Consider the following 6188-nt stretch of genomic DNA (forward strand, 5'->3'; position numbering starts at 1 on the left):
CAGCTCTTAACATCTGTCATCAATTGTGTCCCTGGGAACAGCCCGAAATTCAGAGTCCTCTGTTGCAAGGCTGCTTGGGATGAACTGTGTCAAGAAACCTTTGCATTTTCTCCAGAGCCTCTTTGCAAACCCACACTCTGCAAAGAAGTGGGAACCATCGTGGCTGTCCCGAGGGCAGTGTGCATCGGGAACAAGACTCTGACAGTCCAGGGGGGATTTGACTGGGAGAGGCCCTCTCACGTCCTGCCAAGCCATGTCTTGGTGCTTGTTGGTGAGTGGTATATGGATGGGAAAGGTGCAGAGGGACATGGGCTGCCCACAGGCAAATGGGACAAGCTTAGATGGGCCAACTTGGACAAATTGGGTCAGAGGGGCAAGGCATCCTGTATGACACCTTGACATCTCCCAGTGATCGGCCTCGACACACTCCAGGGTGAGAACTCCAGAGATTCCTCACCCTCTGTGAGAGGCTCCTACACACTGTTTGAAATCACTGCCCCCTAATTTTATAGCTATGCCTTTATTTACAGCCATGCCGACCAAGTTACCCCATCTAAGATTGCCCAATTGGCCTGTTTGGTTTAGCTTTGAGATACATCGTGGAAACAGGCCCTTCGGCCCACCGACAAGCGATCCCTGCACACTAGGGACAATTTACATTTATTGTGTGCCTTTGATTCCCAACAGCTCTTCCAGCCCCTTGTCACCTTGTGTAAGGGATTGTCACTGAAGAGGTGTCCTGGACCAAATCGCCACCCGTCCAGTCCCTCCATAGACATTGGCTGACCTGCTGAGTTCCTCCAGCACTTTATACTTTACCCAAGATTCCGGCCATTGCATTTTCTTGCATTTCCACACTATCTGGAACGAGCCATCGGACTGTGCTGTTTGCAGAGGCCGTCACTTTGGAGACTGATTTAGTTTAGTTTAGAGATACAGCATGGAAACCGAGTTCGCACCGACCGCAGCCTAAACCTAAAGGTCGGCCTTGGCTTAATGACACCACCAGAGCCCTAAGAAGGGAGTGCAGAAAATCAGAACGGAGGTGGCAATGTGATAAACTTCAAATTTCCTTTGAAATTCTGAGAAACAATCTTCTCAAATACCAGGAAGCAGTAAAGTCAGCGAGAGCAAAATACTTTTCCAACCTTATTTCCAAAAACTCTCATAATTCCAAGGTCCTATTTAGTACTATTACCTCTGTCATATGTCCAGCCCCCAGTACCAGCTTAGTTGGGTGTGAAGAATTCTCTACATTTTTCACGAGCAAAGTTGAGAACATTACAACGAATATTTCCCCTCCCACCCGTGACCTAGCTGTTTCACTGGTCTGTTCATCTAAATTGGACTGTTTCCAACCCGTCACTCTATCCTCCCTTGCAAAGCTTGTCTCCACTAAGAAACCTGCAACCTGCCCCCATGACACTGTCCCCACTGCCCTTCTGAAGGATGTGATTGCAATAGCCGGTCCCAGCATCCTCTCTACAGTTCTCTGGCCACTGGCACCGTTCCAACCTGCTTCAAGGATGCGGTGGTCCAGCCCCTACTGAAAAAACCTAACCGAGACCCCACCTTGCCTCGCAACTACAGACCCATTTCCAAACTGCCATTCCTGTCAAAAGTCCTTGAAAAGGTAACTCTAAATCAACTACTGGCTTACCTACACCAAAATACCATCCTGGAAAGTTTCCAGTCAGGTTTCAGGGCCCACCACAGCACAGAGCCTGCCTTGTTGAAGGTACACAACGACCTGCTTCTCGCCATCGACACCGGCGACTGTGCAATCCTGCTCCTTCTCGACCTCAGCGCAGCGTTCGATACAGTGGACCACACCATCCTTATTGACCGTCTCCGGTACGGGGTTGGCGTTGATGGCACTGCCCTGAGCTGGTTCGTTTCCTACTTCAAAAATAGGAGTTTCTCCATCAATATAGGCAATTATTCCTCTTCCCCAGCTAGACTTTCCTGCAGGGTTCAACAAGGCTCCATCCGAGGCCCCATTCTCTTCTCTCTGTAGATGCTCCCCCTCGGCCAATCATTCAAAGGCACGGCATTTCTTTCCACTGCTATGCTGATGACACACAGCTTTATCTCCCCCTGAAACCCAACAACCGGTCAAATTTAATCAGCCTCATGCACTGAGGACATAAAATGTTGGATGGCACAGAACTTCCTTCAAACGAGAGGAGGTCTGAGGTCATCCTATTCGCCTCCACCCGACTCCACCAAAACGATAACAGGCAGCCTTGGAAGCCTATCCTCCCTAGTCAAACCTCATGTCAAAAACCTTGGCGTGATATTTGACTCCGCATTTAAGTTTGACAAGCAACTCAACTCTGTGGTAAAAGCCACTTTCTTCCAGCTTTGTACCATAGCTAAAATCAAACTATTCCTCCTATTTGACGATTTAGAAAAAATCATCCACTCATTTATTTCCTCCCGCCTGGACTACTGCAACTCCCTATACACTGGGATCAACCAATCATCCCTGTCCCGCCTGCAATTGGTCCAAAACGCCGCAGTGAGACTCCTGACGGGTACCCGTAAAAGGGACCACATCACTCCGATTCTGGCCTCTCTCCACTGGCTCCCAGTACGGTACAGAATTGATTTCAAGATCCTCCTATTCACATACAAAGCCCTAAATGGACACTCCCTCCCCACATATCAAAACTCTTCTAACCCACCTCTCTAACTCCAGGTCCCTCAGGTCAGCCGACTTGGGGTTACTCACTATCCCGCAGTCTAGGCTTAAGCTCAGGGGTGACCGTGCTTTTGCGGTTGCAGCTCCTATACTGTGGAACAGCATCTCACTCCCCATCAGAACTGCCCCCTCCATCCACTCCTTTAAGTCCAGGCTCAAAACCTATTTCTACTCCTTAGCGTTTGAGGCTCTCTGAGGGGGTGCTGTGAACTGTTTATGTATGTGTTGTTAGGTTTGTGTGCTATTGTATGTTCTTTTTTAGTACCTGCACTGATGTACAGCACTGGTCAACGCGGGTTGTGTTTAAATATGCTATACAAATAAAATAGACTTGACTTGACCAGTGATCCCACACATTAACACTACCCTACACACACTACGGACAATTAACATTTTTTATACCAAGCCAATCAGCTTACAAACCTGGACATCTTTGGAGTGTGGGAGAAAATCGAAGATCTTGGAGAAAACCCAGGCAGTTCATGGGGAGAACGTACAAGCTATGTTGTTCCACTTTCTCATCCACTCTCTACACACTCATGGTAATTTGCAGAGGCACATTAACCTCCAAACTGCACGTCTTTGGGATGTGGGAGGAAATCAGAGCACTGTCACAGGGATAATGTGCAAACTACACAGTCAGCACCTGGGGTCAGGATTGAACCCATGTCCCTGCTGCTGTGAGGCAGAAGCACTACGACGGATGTTAAGCATGAAGTGTGAGTTTTATAAATTGAATGAACTAAAAAAAGTTTAGACTAGGTTATGTTAGATTAGATTAGGAAAAGTTAAACTAGGTTAGGTTAGATTAGGTTAGTTTAGGGTATTAGGTATGCCCCAGGGCCATACGAGAACTGAACACTACCTTCTGCACTAGGCAACACTGTTAAAAAATCTTTTGTACTTAATATAATTGTATTTATTTGTTTTTGCATTTATTGCATATATGGTTTTATGCACCGTCAGGATTAGCTATTTTTTAATTTCGTTGTACTCATTGCAATGACAATAAATGAATATTATATTTACATTAGGTTTATATGGCAACAAATAAATAATATTCAATTTTTTAAAAGAGCTTGAAATATTGGAATATATATATATACCATCGGTATACAATTATTTATAAAACAGAAAAAATACAGTAACCACCATTGGGGGAGAGAGAGAGAGGAGAGAGTGGTAGGGGGGGGGGGCGGAGAGAGAGTGGAGGGGGGTGGGGGGAGAGAGTGGGGGGCGGAGAGAAAGAGTGGGGGGAGAGAGAGGGGAGAGAGTCGGGGTAGAGGGAACAGCGGGTGAAAGCGGGAGCGCGGGGAGGCGAAGGGTGTCGGAGGGTCCGGTGAAGGGGCGCCGCCACTTGCGGGGGCTGCTCCCTCCATCACTCTTCCCTCTACCTCTCTCTCAGAGCCAGCGAAATCTGCGCTGCTCCTCCACTCTCTTCCCCGGCCCCGTCTCCCTCTAACGCAGCGAAATAAGAACAAACACAAGTGTAGTTGTTGTTCAGAAGCCCCGCCTCCCCGGGGTGAGCGGGTTGTCCCCGGGGTGAGCGGGTTGTCCCCGGGGTGAGCGGGTTGTCCCCGGGGTGAGCGGGTTGTCCCCGGGGTGAGCGGGGTGTCCCCGGGGTGAGCGGGTTGTCCCCGGGGTGAGCGGGTTGTCCCCGGGGTGAGCGGGGTGTCCCCGGGGTGAGCGGGTTGTCCCCGGGGTGAGCGGGTTGTCCCCGGGGTGAGCGGGTTGTCCCCGGGGTGAGCGGGTTGTCCCCGGGGTGAGCGGCGGCGGCGAGGAGGGAAGTTTCACTTGTGTTTGTTCTTATTTCGCTGCGTTAGAGGGAGATGGGGCAGGGGAAGAGAGTGGAGGAGCGGCGCAGATCTTGCTGGCGCTGGGAAAGAGGGGAGAGAGGGAGGGAGGGAGCAAGTGGCGGCACTCTTTCACCAGACCCTCTGACACCCTCCCCCACCCCGCGATCCCGCTCTCACCCGCTGCTCCCTCTCCCCCAACTTTCTCTCCCCTCCCCCTCTCTCTCCCCAGGATGAGTGGCGGCGGCGAGGAGGGAAGATTCCTTGAGTTTGTTGTTTGCGAGGGGGTGCTGTGAAATCTCGCCTTGTCCCGGCTCTGGGTCGATGGCAATCCGCTCTCTGGTGAACCTTCGCCGGCAGCTTCTGCCTCCAGTCCCCGTCATCCGGCTGTATATATATGATATGATATGATATGATCTAAGTCAAGAGCTTGCTGCGGGCCGGATAAAATCTCGTGGCGGGCCGGATGTGGCCAGCTGGCCATAGTTTGGAGATCCCTGGTCTAAGCCAAGCCTAAAACATTTTGTACTCTGGTGCAGTTGGTAGAGCTGCTACCTCACCGTGCCGAACCAGGTCCATCCTGACTTCAAAGCTGTCTGTGTGGTGTTTGCACGTACTCTCTGTGACCGTGTAGTGTGGGTAAGGGAGGTGAGGGGGAGAGGCAAGGGGGAGAGCGGTGAGGGAGGGCAGAGGTTAGTGGGGGACGTGACGTGGAGAGGTGAGGGGGAGTGAGGGGGACAGAGGTTAGTGGAGAGAGGTGAGGGTGAGGTTGAGGGGCAGAGGTGAAGGGAGAGAGGTGAGGGAAATAAGTGAGGGGGGAGAGGCGAGCGGGAGATGTGGGGAGAGAGGTGAAGGAGAGAGAGGTAAGGGGAGCGAGAGGTAGAGGAGAGTTGAGGACGAAGGAGGTGAGGGGAAGCGATGTGTGTGTATGGGATAAGTGAGGGGAAGAGGTGTGGGAGAGGGAGATCAGAGTCAAATCCTTTTTCTCACAGTGAAACTTTCAAAGACCGGAGGGCATTGCTGTGAATTGAGAGGGGAAAGGTTTAAAGGAGATGTAGAAACATAGAAAATAGGTGCAGGAGGAGGCTATTCGGCCCTTCGAGCCAGCACCGCCATTCATTGTGATCATGGCTGATCGTCCCCAATCAATACCCCGTGCCTGCCTTCTCCCCATATCCCTTGATTCCACTACCCCTAGAGCTCTATCTAACTCTCTCAAATCCATCCAGTGATTTGGCTTCCACTGCCTTCTGTGGCAGAGAATTCCACAAATTCACAACTCTGGGTGAAAAAGTTTCTACAATCATCGGCAGCCTTTCTCCCGGTTCCTCTTCCTCCAGCTTCTTCCTCATTTTTTTACAGCACAAAAGTTGGCCTTTGGCTGCTTTTTAAAGGTAAAAATATACGTGTTGCATGTATTGGTAGTGTATGCTGTAGGTTGCCATGTCCTCCAGATGGCTTGAGCGACTCCGTACATTGACCTGACGTGCAATCACCTAATTCCTTATGACCTTCGGCCCACTGAGCCTGCACCGACCTGTGATCACCACACACTAACACTATCCGACACAGATAAGGGACAGTTTTACATTTGTACCATACCAATTAACTTACAACCCTGTACATCTTTGGAGGGTGGAAGGAAACCGAAGATCTCTGAGAAAAGTCACGAGGAGAACGTACAAACTCGG

General features: G+C 50.5%; 1 pseudogene across 1 annotated transcript in view; it reads left to right on the plus strand.

Annotated features, from left to right (window-relative positions):
• Positions 1-6188, plus strand: part of LOC144603211 (major histocompatibility complex class I-related protein 1-like) — a 1020820-nt pseudogene that overhangs the window by 187266 nt on the left and 827366 nt on the right. The gene's annotated exons all lie outside the window — the stretch shown is intronic.

This window comes from Rhinoraja longicauda, chromosome 19, assembly GCF_053455715.1.
Source record: "Rhinoraja longicauda isolate Sanriku21f chromosome 19, sRhiLon1.1, whole genome shotgun sequence".
Lineage (NCBI taxonomy): Eukaryota > Metazoa > Chordata > Chondrichthyes > Rajiformes > Arhynchobatidae > Rhinoraja > Rhinoraja longicauda.